The 16470-nt window shown below is 47.2% G+C and overlaps 1 non-coding gene across 1 annotated transcript; it reads left to right on the plus strand.

The window, feature by feature from the left end:
- Window positions 1-12062: 12062 nt before the first annotated feature.
- TRNAE-CUC (transfer RNA glutamic acid (anticodon CUC)) lies at window positions 12063-12135 on the plus strand. The gene has a single exon. It is a non-coding gene; the product is annotated as a tRNA-Glu (tRNA).
- Window positions 12136-16470: the final 4335 nt, after the last annotated feature.

Raw genomic sequence — 16470 nt, forward strand, 5'->3', positions numbered from 1 at the left:
GATGGGGAAACAGTGGAAACAGTGTCAGACTATTTTTCTGGGCTCCAAAATCACTACAGATGGTGACTGCAGCCATGAAATTAAAAGACGCTTACTCCTTGGAAGGAAAGTTATGACCAACCTAGATAGCATATTCAAAAGCAGAGACATTACTTTGCCAACAAATGTCGTCTAGTCAAGGCTATGGTTTTTCCTGTGGTCATGTATGGATGTGAGAGTGGGACTGTGAAGAAGGTTGAGCACCGAAGAATTGATGCTTTTGAACTGTGGTGTTGGAGAAGACTCTTGAGAGTCCCTTGGACTGCAAGGAGATCCAACCAGTCCATTCTGAAGGAGATCAGCCCTGGGATTTCTTTGGAAGGAATGATGCTAAAGTTGAAACTCCAGTACTTTGGCCACCTCATGCGAAGAGTTGACTCATTGGAGAAGACTCTGATGCTGGGAGGGATTGGGGGCAGGAGGAGAAGGGGACGACAGAGGATGAGATGGCTGGATGGCATCACTGACTCGATGGACGTGAGTCTGAGTGAACTCTGGGAGTTGGTGATGGACAGAGAGGCCTGGCGTGCTGTGATTCATGGGGTCGCAAAGAGTCAGACACGACTGAACGACTGATCTGATCATATCCATTCATCTCATATCCTGCTTTCATTTCCGACGGCTGGAAAAACCATAGCTTTGACTATACGGGCCCTTGTAGGCAAAGTAATATCTCTGCTTTTTAATATGCTGTCTAGGCTTGTCATTGCTTTTCTTCCAAGGAGCAGGCAAGGAGTTCATGATCTCACTCAATTTTCACCATTGCTCTTCAGGGAAATGACTATTATGACCTTTGTACAGATAAGGAAACTGACGTTTAGAGAGGTTACCCCAGATCACACAGCGGATAAATGGCCTGGTCACCCCACCAAAACCTGCCTCTCCTCCAGCCTTTCCCATATCTGTAAGAGGCAACTACCTCTTTCTGTTTACTCTGACCAAAATCCTGAAAGTTATCCTTGACTTCTGTCTTCTTATCACAGTTCACTACCCACAGTAGTAAATCCTGAGGGCTCTGTTTGTCATCTTTCACTTGAATTATTATAATAGCCTTCTAACTGGTGTTCTTGTTTCTCTTTTCCATACAGTGACCAGGGTGATCTTTCTAAAACATGAGTTAGATCCTGTCCTTTTTCTGCTGAAACTGTCCAATGACTCCCTTTTCATTAAGAATTAAAGCCAAAGGCTTTAACTGTGACCTCCCAGGCCCTGGCTTCCAAGTTCTAGTCCTTGCCTCTCTCTCTGTGGCAGCCATACTGGCTTCCTGCTGCTCCCTAACTGTGCCAGACATGTTTTTGCCTCAGGGCCTTTGCACCTACCATTGCTCCTGCCTACAAGGCACTATCTTCAGGCATCCATATGGTTCCATTGCTCACCTCCTTTAAATCTTGGTTCAAAGGTTATGCATCCACTCTGTTTAACAGGACATTCACTCCACTCCATCCTGCCTTCTCGCCATCCTCTCTTTTGCTTTATTGACCTCCTCAGCAAATCCTTCTGACAAACTGTATGTCCTCCTTTCTTATCTTGCTGTCTATGTCCTAGAATGTAAACTAGAATGTAAACTCCATGAGAGTAGGGACTTATGTCTGTTTTGTCTGCTGCTCTGTTCCCAGTGCTCAGCAATAAATATTTCTTGTAAGAATAAATAAGTATATATTCTGTCAAGGGCTCCAAATCCAGGCCTGCTTGCTGCAGAGCCTGTGCTATTGAGCCCCAGAGCTCTGTGAATCTGAACACACTTCTAGGATGTGTGCAGAACCCCTGCGGGCCACAGTCAGCTGGAAAGAGCCACTGAGGGGAGGAACTGACCTCGGTGAGCCCAGGGGAGGGGAAGTAGGTTCCCTCTGGGATCTGCCAAAGTATGTAATCTCCAGGGAACCTTAGAGGTCCCACCACGCACTGACCCAGATCTACAATTGCTGTGACCTTGGGTAAGTCATGATCCATCCCTCCCAACTCAGTGTACACAGATGTGAGATCCTCTGAAACCGTGGACAAGCCCCCGTGTCCTTGTCTTTTTAAGTAAAATGTTGACTCAAGAGTTCGTGATTGGGAAATGTGAAGATGTAGGAACAAAGAAGAGCTGTTGGGCTAAGGAACTAGTAACAGTTTAGACTCTAATTCTCCCACACAAAACAGTCACCAAACATCCAACAGTGAGATCCTTGGATCCTGGGCCTGGGGCTGGACCTCTGTCCCTTCCCTGTCCCCAGCAGACAGTGAGGGGCTCCAGCGGCCTGGGACAGTGAGACAGGTAAAGAAACAGGATATTGTCTCCAGTAACAATGGGAAACCCCAGAGGGGGTTGGGAAGGGAGGGGGAGGAAGGGCCGCAGCTGTGTCCAGCGCCTGGATCTGGCTTTAGTTCATTCTCTACCCCTCACCCCCTCTTGGGATTAACTCACTTAACCTCCTTCCCACTTTCACCTGGGATTAATCCCACCAAGTGGCCTTCCCCAAGGCAGAAAAGGATTTCCTCAGCCTTTCCTGGAAAGATAACCATCCCTTCTGGCAACAGAGCTGCCAGGGAACAGTTCCTTCTAGTTACTGATTTAGCTTTGTGTAATGGATCCTGCATGCGTGGCTCTGACCTCTGCCCCCAGTCCTCTGCTGGCAGGGAAGGAAACTGGCCCAAATTCCTGTTTCTCAAAGTCAATTTAAAAAAATGATGTATTTGGGTGCCAACTTGTGAAGTTAAGGCCTGTAGGCTGAGTCATAAATGACCCCTGAGGTTCTTTCAGTGGTTTTCCCCGATCTACAGGCTTCTCAGAAATGTCCTGGAGACCCCTCCCCTCACACATAGACATCATTTTTTTATATAATTTTCTTTATTTATGTATTTATCTATTGGCTGTGCCGGGTTTTAGTTGCTGCATGGGCTTTTCTCCGTTATGATGAGCGGGGGCTACTTTCTCGTCCCAGTGTGCGGTCTTCTCATTTCAGTAGCTTCTCTTGTTGCTGAGCACAGTCTTTAGGGTGCACGGGCTTCAGCAGTTGAGGTTCCCGGGTTCTAGAGCACAGGCTGCAGAGCACAGGCTCCATAGTTGTGGTGCACGGGCTTAGTTGCTCCAAGGCATGTGGGATCTTCCTGGACCAGGGATCGAACTCACATCGCCTATATTGGCAGGCAGATTCTTTACCACTGAGCCACCAGGGAAGCCCACATAGACATCATTTAATTGGGCCGTTCATGTCAACAGCAAGCATGTATGCGGTGCTGAGGACACAGGACACACACATCAAGAATCAGCAGCATGACCAACAAGGACATGGGCAAACCATTTCAGTGGTGAGAGCTGGGAATAGAGCTAACGGGTTCTCATGAGACCTAGAAGCACTGGGCCTTCTGCTCCTCCCACCCCTGTCTGCTGTCTCCATCTAGGGCTTCAGAGCCTTGTACCACCCTGCCAGTCATTCTGCGAGGACCCAGACAGACCCGTGAAGAGTGCTTCCGATGGTCACTCCAATCTGGATTCACCCTCCGGCTCTGGGGCCCTCTCAGTGCTGCTCTGGATGACCAAGCATACTGTGCGAGGCCAACTGGGGGTGTGAGCGACTTCTTGCCGTTGTGCTGCTTGGCGGTCCTCCTCCCTACAGTGGTAATCATCATGTAATCTGCCTCAGGCAGGATCAAGAGATGGGAGATATCCAGAGCTTGGCTTTTAGAAGGTGTTCAATAAATAACATTTTCCTGCCTGATTGGGAGTTGGGGATTTGTAGATACAAACTGTTATATATAAGATGAATAAACAACAGGGCACTACTGTATAGCACAGGGAGTTATATTCAACATCCTGTGATAAACATTAATGGAAAATAATAGGAAAAAGAATATATATATGTATAACTGAATCACTTTGCTGTACAGCAGAAATCAACACACACACTGTAAATCAACTATACTGCAATTAAAAAAAAAAAAGAACGTCCTTTCTTCCATCATTTTGCGTTGTCCCTCCCAGGACATCCTGTGTCTACGGCCTGCCCGACAGGTTGCTCCTTGAAGGCCTGGTACGAGGCACCCTGACACCCATGAATAGCCACTGACAGGGGGTGCTGGGGCTCAGTTATCACTTGAAGAAGCCATGGAGGCCTGGATTCTGGTTCTGCCATGTTCCAGGGTCATCATCCCTGGGGGGAGTCAGCCCTGGGCTGTCGCCGGTGGGCCATTGACAGCGATGTCAACCCCCAACAAGGATGCTGAAAAGAGGCCAGAGAGGCCTCACCGAGGGCAGCGAGTGCCGAGGGGAGCGGATGCCAGGAGCAGGTGTGGAGGCCAGACGAGTGTAGGACGTGTCACTGGGAAGGGGTAGAGTCCCAGCCTCATCACTCGTCACAGCGCCTCTCTGCCTGCGACAGTAATCACTAATCTACCTAACTGGGGCCATTGTGAGGATTTGAGACCTGAACGTGGTGACAACTGAGAGAACGCTGTGGGAACAGCCAGTCCTCCAAGGTGAGAGACGGATGATCTGTTTCCAAGACCACCTTTCCTCTGCCCACCAGTTTCAGGCAATGACAGAGCCATAAACAGGCAATCAGCCCATAAGACACACACGAGAGACAGGCTCATAGGACATTCAGAAGGGACTTTCCCTGGAGGTTAAGAGTCTTTGCTGCCAGTGTAGGGAGCACAGTTTTGATCCCTATTCAGGGAGCTAGATTCTGCATGTGGGGTGGGAAGGGGTGGGGTAGGGTGGGTGGAAGACATGAAGAAAAGGGATCAGGGTGTTGGATGTTGCCCGAAAGAGTAGCTAGAGCTGACAGGTGGGGCCCTTCCCTACCCACAAGAACAGTTGCTCCAGACTGGGGGAGGGAGGCTTAGAGAGGAGCCTGTATAGAATGCAACTCATTGTCCCTGCCGAAACAGCTGTGCCTCTCCCCAGACTCAGCTGACAGGCCCAGAGGTGGGAGGTGGGAGCCCTGTGCACTCGGCAATGTCTCACAGTCAGCTGTTGGAGTAGACAGCTGCTCCCTGGACCTGGGCGGGAGGGCGTGGACCAAATGGGTAAGGAAGGAGGCACCTGGCATAGTGATGTGGGGCTGGGGGGTGGGGGAAAGCCAGCCATAAACCCCACAGGCCCTGGGAACCAATCTAACAAAGATGGAACAAGACCCTCATGGAGAAAACAACCACGTTTAAAAATATATTTATTTATTTACTTATTTGACTGTGCGGAGTCTTAGTTGCGGCAGATAGGATCTTTGATCTTCACTGCAGGATGTGAGATCTAGTTTCTGGACCAGGGATCGAACACAGGTCCCCTGCCTTGGGAGCTTGGAGCCTTAACCACTGGGCTACCAGAGAAATCCCCAAACACAGATTTTTACATAAGGATCAAAATAGAAGCCCTTGTACATGGACGGATATGACAAGGTGATGGTCAGGAAGATATCGTGTTAGAAAGATGTTGCTTCTCCCAAAAATGAATCTGGAATTCAACAGGATTCCAATTAACCCAGGACTGTTGGGGGTTTTTTTGTTTTTTGTTTTTCCTTTCTGGAATTGCGTAAGCTAATCGTAAAATTTGTATGGAAGGAAAGAGGCTAAGAAAAGCCAAGTCAATCTGAAGAAGAAAAGAAGGGATACCAATCTGGCCTGACAGATACTACTGTGGCCAATCTGGTAATATGGGGGTTAAAACTGTGGCAGAGGGAACTTCCCTGGTGGCCCAGTGGCTAAGCCACCACTCTCCCAATGCAGGGAGCCCGTAGGGAGCTAGATCTCACATGCTGCAACTGAAGTAAAAAATGTTTCATGTCACAACTAAGACTCTGCTTAGTTGTATTTGTAGGCACAGCCAAATAAATTAATTAATTTTAAAAAACTGTGGCAAGATGAGAGTATACACAGTGACTAAGGAACAGAATAGAGGGCTTAGAAGCAGACTTAAGGATATATGGGGCAGAGGGGAAATTTCTGGTCAGAGGAGAAGGGATAAACAGGATCAGAAACAGAACTGGACACAGTTGGCCATCTATGAGGGAAATACAATATTTGATCCTGTCCCACAGCCACTACAAAAATAAATTCCAGTGGCATTAGAGACCTGAATGTGGAAAGTAAAATGATAAAATATAGGAACTGATCTTTAGGAATTTGGGATGATACAGAATTGCTTTATGGATTTTTAAGAACTGTTTTGTTAGGGTAATATTCAAAATTACATAAAAGTAGAGATAACAGTATAATGATTCCCCATGTATCAATCACCCAACTTCAATAATAATTCGAAAACATTTAACAAAAGACACTATAGGAACTCCCCTGGTGGCCCAGTGGCTAAGAATCCACTTTGCAATTCAGGGGATGCAAGTCTGATCCCTGGTTGGGAAACTAATGTCCCTCATGCCACAGAGCAACTGAGCCCTCACGCCACAACTACTGAGCCCTCATGCCACGACTACGGCCCAGCAGTGTGGCATGAGGACTCAGTAGTCATGGCATGAGGGCTCAGTAGTTGTGGCGTGAGGACTCAGTAGCTGTGGCATGAGGGCTCGGTAGTTGTAGTGTGAGGGCTCAGTAGCCCTCAACTACCAAGGATAAAATGAATGCACTCTCATATATTAACAGGGATAAGTTTCAAAAGAATGATGTTGAATAAGATAAAACCAAATGGCAAAAGAATATAAGCCAAATAATACCCAGTATTTAAAAATGTAGAACACATAAGCAACAGTATATATATTTTTATAGATACCTAACCCACATATGCCCATGTAGTAAAAGTTGAAACATAGATGGGGGGGACTTCCTTGGTTGACCAGTGGTTAAGACTCAGAGCTTTCAATACAGGGGGTACTGGTTCCATCCGTATTCAGAACTAAGATCTCCCATGCCATGTGGTTTATACAAAAAGTGTAAATAAAAAAAAGTAACCTAAGAAACATAGACGGGAGAAAGGCTCTAAGTAGCTGTGTCTGTAATGTATGTTGTTGTTGTTTTCTAGTTGCTCAGTCATGTCCAACTCTTTTTTTCCACCCCGTGGGCTTAAGCCTGCCAGGCTCCTCTGCCCATGAGATTTTCTAGGCAAAGATACTGGAGTGGGTTGTGCCTTTTACTTCTCCAGGGGATCTTCCTGACCCACAGATCAAACCCTTATCTCCTGCATTGGCAGGCGGAGCCACCAGGGAAGCCCCTGTAATGTACTATCCCTTTAAAAAAAAAAGAATGAAGAGGGCTTCCCTGGTGGCTTAGTGTTAAGCAATCCACCTGGCAATGCAGGAGACACGGGTCCAGTTCCTGAATTGAAAAGATCCCACATGCCATGGAGCAACTGAGCCCATGGGCCACAACTATTGAGCCTGTGATCTAGAGTCTGGGAACTGCAACCACTGAGTCCGCGTGATGCAGCTACTGAAGTTAGTGCCCTAGAGCCATGCTCCTCAAGAAGAGGAGCCGCCACAAGGAGAAGCTCATGCAGCACAACGAGAGAGCAGCCTCCACTCACCACAACTAGAGAAAAGCCGGTGCAGCAACAAAGACCCAACGTAGCCAAAAATCAAATAAATAAATTCAAATGAATGAAAACTACTGGAAATATGGCAAAATGTTGACACTGCCTAATCTTGATGCTGAATACATGGACATATTCTGTTACGTTAACTGCTGAGCTCTGCATCTTTTCTGAATTCTGCCTATCGATCATTTAATACTGAACGTGGGTCCCCTTCACGTCTGCCCTTTTTCTCTGGATCTCTCTAACGCTCCTTCATCTTTTGCCCTCTCTTTTACTCCTGGCATCCAACAAGTTTCTGGCCTCCCGGAAGTAAAGGCAGTGCGACCTAGCAGTTAGGGGGCATGGTGCTGGGAGGCAGACCTCTTGCTTCTAGCTGTTCCCTGGGGAGGGCGACTCCTCCTTTCTGTCTCAGTCTCTCCTTGGGTGTCCAGCGCTGGCCTCTTTGCACCCCTTCTCCTTTCTCTAGTCCCCATAGTGCTTTGCGCCAGGTACAAGGCTAATATCAGAGGGTGGGAACCGAACAGACAAGGGAGGGAGACTAGGGAAACTTCTTACATAGAGGTGATGTCGCCATGCCACCCTCCATGGTCTGAGCTACAGACACCGAAGGATCCACATAAACTCTTCTATCTCTCTTCTCCTGCACCCAGGCTAAGTAAGCACTTTCCTCCTTCCCCCATCTCTCTCTTGGTGAGGAAATTCTGAAAATGAGGGAAGGGATTGGAAACCTCATCCTCAGAATGCTTGAAGGACCTAGAAGTGTGGATCTGGGGACAGACGTCTGTAAGTACCATTGAAGGTAAGTCTGTGTCAAATATGACAAAAGAGATGTCTTTAAATGTCTCTGTTTAACTCAACTGATGAGTATTTATTCTATTTGAATCTGATAACACAAATGTCGAAGAAGAAAAACCATGGGCGTGGTTCTTTTATTTCTTAATGGCTAGGCTGGGTCTTTGTTGCTGTGCGTGGGCCTTCTCTAGCTGTGGCGAGTGGGGGCTGCTCTCTAGTTGCAGAGTACGGGCTCATCATTGCGGTGGCTTCTCTCGTTGCAGAGCACAGACTCTAGGGCACATGGACTTCAGTAGTTGCAGTTCGTGGGCTTTAGAGCATGGGCTCAGTAGTTGTGGGGTATAGGCCTAGTGGCTGCTTAGTGGCCTCACAGTATGTGGGATCTTCCTGGGCCAGGGATGGAACCAGTGTCCCCTGAATTGATAGACAATGGATTCTTAACCACTGGACCACCAGGGAAATTCAGCATTTTAATTTTTTTTAAGAGCTACATTTTGAACATGTCTCCATCCTTGAGAGGTAAGTGGTTATCTACACAAAAACCTACCTACAGATTTACCATTGGAATTAGAATCGGGCCAGGAGAACATAGCTGTATGACTGGGTCACAAAACCCAGTTAATTAATTAGTTGAAGAAGGCAGCTTTCAGACCAAATAATGTTAAGTGTATTATTTAATAGATGGGCAATAGAGGGTGGTGGTTAAGCAAGTGGAGTTATACGAAATGAAAGTTGCTCAGTTGTATCCGACTCTTTGTGACCCCATGGACTGTAGCCTGTCAGGCTCCTCTGTCCATGGGATTCTCCAGGCAAGAATCCTGGAGTCGGTAGCTGTTCCCTTCTCCAGGGGATCTTCCCAACACAGGGATTGAACCCCGGTCTCCTGTGGATTCTTTACCATCTAAGCCACCAGGGAAGCCCAAGAATACTGGGCTGGGTAGCCTATCCTTTCTCCAGGGGATCTTTCCAACCCAGGAATTGAACTGGGGTCTCCTGCATTACAGGCAGATTCTTTACCAGCTGAGTTGCTAGGGAAGCCCGAGGAGCTATATGACCTGGGTTCAAATCCTAGCTCCTCTACGCCAGGGTGGAATCAAGGCAAATCAGTCAAGAACTGTTCTGTGCCTTGGTATACTTTTCTATGAAAAGGAGCTAATTTGTTGGGATGAAAGGCATTAATATCAATAGTTGGGTGTTAGAACAATGCCTGGTATAGAAAACATGTTTGATGAACAGTAGTGCTTTTTTTAAATAATGTACCCACTCCTGGTATTCATTCATCACATTGCCATCTACAAGGCACATCGTTCACTTGTCCTCACAATTTTCCAGAGTGTTGTTTCCTGTAGACAGACGAGTAAATTGAGGTTCCGAGAGGACCGTGGTGACAGAGGAAGGCAGTCAGTCCAGGTGGAGGGGCTTGCATAGCAGACCTAAAGAGGGTACCAAGTCCAGCCAGGCCAAGTTAGCCCTCCAGGAATCATGCTGGATGGAGAGCTTTGAGGGTTCAGTGTGGGAGCAGTCATGTTAGCTGGAGAGTCATTTCTTTCCTCCACGTCAACAAACTTATTTAATGTACACTTGAAATACATCAATGAAAAAACAGTCCTGCCCCTGGTGTATGGTCAGTAGGGAGACAGAGGAGTAAACAGGAAATTACAATACAGAGAGATAAATGCACTTCTAGGGGAAGTGCTTGGCACCTTGGTAGAATGGGGCAGCCTGCCAGCAAGGGGCCTGGGTGTGTGCAGTGTGGCTCCTCACAGGGGCCCCCCTGGAGAGCAGAGCCAGGGATGTGGGGGGGACTATGAGGCAGCGGGGCTCGGGAGGGCAGGGAAGCCAGGGCTGCACTGGGGCAGAGGATGGGCAGAATGTGACAAAGGGTCCTGGGGAGACCTGCTGCGGAAAGGGGACCGTGTCCAGGCGAGGAAGAGCATGAGGAAAGCCCAGAGACCAGAGCAGGATGAATTAGGGAAATGTTTGGTGAGCAAGACAAGACGCGGCTGGAAACCACGTATAGTGAGTCTTGGAGGTTACTCCTGGCTGGTTTTACTACCAGAAGGAGGGAAACCAGCATTGTTTGGGAGGATGAGTTGATAAACTCAGGTTTCCACCTGGGTGGTTCTGAAAAACAAAGGAGACCAAGAGTTTGACGTCTCTGGCAGGAGGGTGAGCAGCAGTTAAACTTGGAGCGGGTGGGGGTGGGGCAGGAGAAACAAGTCCAGGAGAGAGAGTGAGGCTGTTTGGGGGTGGGCAGGAGGGAGACGTTCCCTCATGTCAAGCACCTCGGGATCACCTCCTTGTGAGACAGAATAGGGACAAAGAGAAACCCAAGAGGTGGGAGAGTGCAGCTATCCGCTCCCAAAGGGATTGGATAAATTTAAGAAATTTACTTTGTAAATAGAAAAACCTACACACAATTAAAAATGTGCATAGGCACTGGTAGACTGAAAGCAGTTACCCTGGGAGGTGCAATATAAGGTGAGTTTTGTTTTTCATCTGTGTACTTTTCCATGTTTTTGTGTCCTAATGAGAATGTGCAACCGCTAAAGTCGATAAAGGACAGAATAAAGGTTATTTGCTCACAAGAGGCGTCTCAGTCTGGAGTCCAATGTCACCAAGAGATCAAAGGCCACCAGGAAGGATTCCCTTTGTGGTCTAGTGGTTAAGAGTCTGCCTCCTAGTGGGGAAGACATGCGTTCAATCCCTGGTCCGAGAAGACCCCACGTGCCTCTGAGCAACTAAGCCAGTGCAACGCAACTACTGAAGCCTGAGCGCCCTACATCTTGTGCTCTGCAACGACGGAAGCCATCTCAACGTGCAGCTCAGGCACCACGACCAAGAGTAGCCCCTGCTCACTGTAACTAGAGGAAGTCTGTGTTGCAACAAAGACACAGAGCAGCCAAAAACAAATAAATAAATACATCAAAAAAAAAAAAATTCCACCAGGAAGAGTGAGGAACTAGAGGGTCTTCTGGATGTGTCTGTGAGAGGGGCCCCATGGCCTGGAGAGGGAAATTCTGAGGGAGTGAAGGGGTGGAGTCTATGGGGCAAGCTTAAAAAACAGAGTGGAGAGACACATGACAAAGGAAAATATTTGCAGACAAAGGTCAAATCTTCCTAAAATGTAAATTGCCCCTAGAATTTTATAAGGAAAAACACAAAAGCCCAGTATAAAAATGAGTTAAGACTAGAAAGCGCTCATAGAAAATGAAATGCAAGGAAAATGTGAATATTTGCTCAGCTTCAGTTTGCAAAAAGAGAAATGCAAATTGCAAGGTCAGAAATCATTTTTCTTCTCTCACATTGTAAATATGCAAAAGTTCGACCACATACTGCCTTGAATGGGGAAATGTGTGCTCAGTGGCTCAGTCATGCCTGACTCTTTGCGACCCTATGGACTGTAGCCTGGCAGGCTCCTCTGTCCATGGACATGTCCTCTTGTCCTGTCCAGGCAAGAACACTAGTGGGTAAACAGACACTCTCGTATTGCTGGTAGGAACTTAGATTGGTATTACCTTTATGGAGGAGAATTTAATATGTATCTGAGTTACGGATCTATATATTCTTGAGCTCAGTAACCCCCTTTTAGAAATTTATCCTATAGAAATATTTCCACTATATAAGATGACATATGGACAGTGTTAACTTTAGCATTATTTATAGTAGGGAAAGGTTGCAAACAACTTAATAAATAGCTGATAAATAAATGATGAGACTTTGCTGCAGTGGAATACTCTGCAGCTGTAATAAATCAAAAGGAGAGACTTCCCTGGTGGTCCAGTGGTTAAGACTCTGCACTCTCAATGCAGAGAGTCCAGGTTTGATCCCTGGGCTAGGAACTAGATCCTGCATGTCACGACTAAGACCCAGCATAGTCGACAACAAAAAAAAATCATAAGGAAGCTCTCTGTATACTGATAGAAAAATAGCTCCAAGATATGTATCTCCTCCCCCTACCCTTCTCCCCAGGAGCAGCTGTTTTTTCTCTGTGTTTATAACTCTGTTTCTGTTTTTGTTATGTTTGTTCATTTGTTTGTTTAGATTCCACATGTAAGTGGACTCATGCAGTGTTTGTCTCTCTCTGTCTGACATACTGCATTTGGTGTAATACCAAGTCCGTCCATGTTGTCACAAATGGCCAGATTTCATTCTCTTTTTTGTGGCCAAGTAAACTCCAGTACTTTGGCCACCTCATGCAAAGAGCTGACTCATTGCAGAGTCTTTTCAGACTCTGATGCTGGGAGGGACTGGGGGCAGGAGGAGAAGGGGACGACAGAGGATGAGATGGCTGGATGGCATCACCACCTCGATGGACGTGGGTTTGAGTGAACTCCGGGAGTTGGTGATGGACAGGGAGGCCTGGCGTGCTGCAATTCATGGGGTCGCAAAGAGTCGGACACGACTGAGCGACTGAACTGAACTGAACTGAATACTCCATTGTATGTATATAGTCTCTTGACCATGACAGTTTCTCATACTTGCCTTGTTTTTGACGATGTTGACAGTTTGAAGGAGTATTGGTCAGGAGTTTTGCATAATGTTCCGCAAGTGGGATTTGTTCTGCTATTTTTCTTACGATTAGACTGGAGCCTCATCTTTAAACTAAATATCTAGTATTTATTTATTTACCATTCACTTTTGGTTGCACTGAATGCAGATTTTCCCTGCGTGCAGGTTTTCTCTACTTGCGGCCAGCAGGGGCGACTCTTCGTTGCAGCGCGAAGGCTTCTCTTGTTGTGGAACATGGGCTCTAGAGCACGGGCCCCGGAGTTGTGGCCCACGAGCTCAGTTGCATCCTCGGCATATAGAATCCTCCCGGACCAGGGATTGAATCTGTGTCGCCTACCTTGGCGGGTAGATTCTTAACCACTGAGCCACCAGGGAAGTCCTGGAGTTTGCGGTTTGGGGAAATGAAACCATAGACATAAAATGTCATTCTCATCACATCATATCGAAGAAATATTCTATCCACGTGGTTTTTCTCTCTTGATGTTAACCTTGATCACCTGCCTGAAGTCGAAGGTCCTATTTGTCAGATGTGTCTTTTTTTTTTGGCCACACTGCACCCCTCGTGTGTTCCCACTTCCTCTAAGGGGCCCTCGGCAGTGAAAACACAGAGTCCTAACCACTGAACCGCCAGGGAAGTCCCACGTTTCTCTACCTTGAAGGTACTCTTTTCTCTCAGTTTCCACGCTGTCCCTCTTTGGAAGGAAGTCACTATGAGCTGCCCACACTTCAGATGTGGGGAATTACACATCACCTTTCACATATTCCCATCATTGTGTTTTTTGTTTTTGTTACTTTTTTTTTTTTTTTTTTTAACATTTCCGTACTTTTTGGCACTCAGGATGCTCTGGGCTCATCCTGTATATTTCTTGTCACACCCTCCACCCTATTCCTAGATTTAGACATTCTTTTCTCCTTTCTCACTTTTCTTGTGATGAGAACTTTTAAGAGCTATAGTCTTGGCTGTATTCAAATAAACAACACAGTATTATTAACCATAGTCACTGTGCCATATGTTACATCCCCATGACTTTCTGTTCTTTTTATTTCTTTGGCCAACCCGTGCAGCTTGTGGGATCTTAGTGCTTTGAGTAAGGATTGAACCCTGGCCCTGGGCAGTGGAAGACTGAAATTCTAACCGCTAGACCACCAGGGAATTCCTTCCAGCACATGTTTGTCACTGAAGTTTCTTCCTTTTGACCACTTTAACATCTTCCACTCAGTCCTCATCCCCACCTCTGGCAACCACCAATCTGTCCTCTGAGTTGTTTTTAAGTTATTTAAAACATTTTTTTAGATTCCACACATGAGATCATCCTGTGTTTGTCTTTCTCTGAGTTATCTCATTTAGCACAGTGCCAAGGTCCATTCCTTTTATTGCAAATGGCAGGATTTCTGGTCTATTTTGACCCCACTTTCTCAGAGAGCAGAGGAAAAAACTCCAGAACTATTTGGGGACCTATGTTCCCCCAGGTGACCTCGTCTTTGCCATACAGATGGAGGCTGAAGAGGGGGTCTGAAGGGAACGGGGGCAGCAGCTGTGGAGAGCGGCAGTGAGTCATCCTGAGGCAAGCTCTACCACGTGACCTCAGTCACAGGCACCCAGCACATGCTGAGCCGGGCGCTGGCAGCATGGTCTCATGCCCTTCCCCAGCAAAACACTGCTGTGAGCAGAGGAAGTTCCCCATGCTGAGGACCAGAGGAGAAGAGCAGAAAGTGTGATTACAGACCATCTCTGGAGATGGCAGAGATGTCATGGGAATGGCCTCCCAGGCATTGTCAGAGTGGGTATTTGAATGGATTGAGTCAGAAAGAGTGGTCAGGGTGTGCATGCAGAGAGCAAATTTGACTACCAAGAGGAGGGAGTAGCCAGGCCTGGCCGTAGCTGGGGGGGGGGGTGGGGGGACAACTTCTGTTTTAGAGTTTGGGTGTGGAGGAATGTGATGAAGGCATGTTTGCAAACGTGTTGAATGCATGTGTGAATTAGATATTATTTATTCAGTGTATGCTGGTTCATCTCACTTCTCCAGTACAGCACAGTCATGTGGTCAAACTGAGGGTGCCTCTCACATCCTAATCGGGGTGAATGGCGCCCCCTTGGGTTGTTCAGAGCACAGACTATATATAGGGCTCTGCTCAGCATGGTGACAACGGAAGCAGAGAGGGTAGGGGGTCCCTGGAGGAAAATAACCAGATACTGTTTTTTAACAAAAGAGAAAGCATTTTGAGCCTAAACCTGTTTTGTGACCCAGGCCCACCACAATGCTTGCACTTGAGTAGGTCTCAGTAATGATGGTCTTAAGGGAACGGAAGAACAAATGATTCATGAGGCAAGAGAAGTAAGAATGGCAAATCAGTTATAAATTATGACTTCCAGTTCTGTTTCACTGGTAAAGATTAGCCAGAAGTGCTCAACCACCAGCTCAACAGAAACATATGGGATGACAAGGTTGACCTTTTCTGACCCCTGGTGACTTCGATCAACTGAAGCCTGTCCTCTGTTAACCTTTGCCGTAATCCAGGCAGAATTCTCCTCCTCTCAAGCCCCTTCATGCATATGCATATACCCTCAGTTTAAAACTTCCAATAAAAAATTTAAAAATTACTCTTTTTTAACTTAAACACAAAACAAAACAAACAAAAAAACTTGCCCGATTTTGCCGTTTGGGGAGACACAGCTTTGGGAAAGATCTCCGGTGTTCTCCTTATTTGCTGCAAGTAATAAATCCTTCCTTCTGCTCTTTGAGTTGGTTGTGTCTTTTGGCTTAGCATCCACTAAGAGGGGAACCCAGTTTTCAGGTGACAATGAGAGCTTTACCATCTGTGGGAAGCACAGTGCTTCACCCTCTTAATCTTAGTCATCCATACAGCACCCCTGAGACAGGCACTGTCACCCCCATTTTGGGGGCGCGTTATGCCGCATGGCTTGCAGGATCTTGGTCCCCAGAGCTGGGATTGAACCCCAGCCACGGCGGTGAAAGCCTGGGATCCGAACCTCTAGGACACCAGGGAACTCCCTGTCACCCCCAATTGACAGATGAGAAAAAGGAGACAGCTAGAGAAATAAAATAACTTGCCAAGGCCACCCAGATAAAAGATGGTGACATCTCCAGCTGGGGCAAGGGACAAGGAAGGGGTGGGGTCAGCGTCTAGCTGGGCTCCCCAGAACCAACTGGAACTGCCCGGTCCTCTCAAAAACTCAAGTTTTCCAGCCTCTCCGAAAAGATTCCTGCTCCCACCTAGGGACCTTCGCTCCTTAGCTGCTCTGAAAAGAAAAGGTGGTGGTGGAAGACAGGGTGGAGGAATCAGTCTTTAAGACCCTTGTTAACAAACTGTGACCTCTTTCTCAGACAAGACCACAGAGGATGGGAGAGGAGGGTGGCAGGGCCGGAAATGATGGCTCCGAGGCGATGGGGGAGGCAATGGAGCAATGGGTGGTTGTCACAAAGGTGACAAGGGGCAGGGCTGGTGCTGGGAATTGGTCACCAGATCCAGGAAGACTGGAATCCCACCCCCACCCCCCACCCCCAAGCCTAAGAGGAATGGGTGGGTTTAATGCAAATAGAAGGAAGCCTCTGAGTTCTTAGTGCAGGAGGAAACGAAGCCAGCTACCCTGGGAAGCTCAAAGTACACAGAGCGGGGAAGGATTACAATTCATTGGGGGTTTA

This window comes from Bos mutus, chromosome 23 (assembly GCF_027580195.1).
Source record: "Bos mutus isolate GX-2022 chromosome 23, NWIPB_WYAK_1.1, whole genome shotgun sequence".
Lineage (NCBI taxonomy): Eukaryota > Metazoa > Chordata > Mammalia > Artiodactyla > Bovidae > Bos > Bos mutus.